Source organism: Chrysochloris asiatica, unplaced genomic scaffold (genome assembly GCF_000296735.1).
Source record: "Chrysochloris asiatica unplaced genomic scaffold, ChrAsi1.0 scaffold00615, whole genome shotgun sequence".
NCBI classification, from domain to species: Eukaryota; Metazoa; Chordata; class Mammalia; order Afrosoricida; family Chrysochloridae; genus Chrysochloris; species Chrysochloris asiatica.
In genome coordinates this window covers 187,562-188,569 of record NW_006409133.1, presented here as the reverse complement: position 1 = coordinate 188,569, position 1,008 = coordinate 187,562, and positions in this window count along the sequence as shown.

Sequence of the window (1,008 nt, the reverse complement as noted above, 5' to 3'; positions counted from 1 at the left end):
CTCGGAAACCCTGTACAGGGTCGCTATGGGTCGGAACCGACTCGACGGCACTTAACAACAATATAGTGCTTGAAGATGTTCATCCTTAGATTGGAAGGCACTCAAAATATGAATGAGGAAGAGCTGTATACTTATGTAAAGATGACCTGATATCAGGTGGATAGAGCAAACTTTTTAAGAACTTCATTTGCTGAGCGGACACAATATAAGATGAGAAGAGGCAGCTGCAAAACTTCATTAATAATCAAAATGTACAATGTATGAAGTTTGAATCTAGAGAATTTGTTGTTGTTAGGTTCCATTGAGTTGGTACTGACTCATAGCGACCTTATGCACAATAGAATGAAACACTGCCCGATCATGGACCAACCTCATGAGCTTTCCTCCAATCCTGATGCCATGTTTTTCTTCATAAAACCCAACTTCTATTATTGGATCAGCATATGGGTTGAATAAGTATGGTGAAAGAATATAATTATTGCCATGCTTGAGCTCACTGATGCTGCCACTTTGCCAATCCATCTCACTGGGGGTCTTCCTCTTTAACTCTGACATCCACCCTACCAAACATGATATCCCTCTCCAGTGACTGATCCCTCCTGAGAATATGCTCGAAGTATGAGAGGCGAAGTTTGGCCATCCTGGCCTCCAAGGAACACTCTGGCTGCACTTCTTCCAACACCATTCTGTTGCTTCTTTTGGCAGCCCATGACACTTTCAATATTCTCCTCCAACACCATAAATTAAAAGCATCAATTTTTCTACGGTCTTCCTTATTCACTGTCCAGCTTTTGCATACATATGAGGTTATTGAAAATACCATGGCTTGGGTCAGACGCACCTTAGTCTTCAAGTTGACATCCTTGCTCTTCAACACTTCAGGGTGTGTGGATGACAGGGGGCAGTTTTGCACTGCATACCCTTTGGTTGACTGATGATGCATGGAAGGGAATGTAACCATGGCAAGGAAACGATATACGATGGGATCAATGTGAAACTGATGTCCTC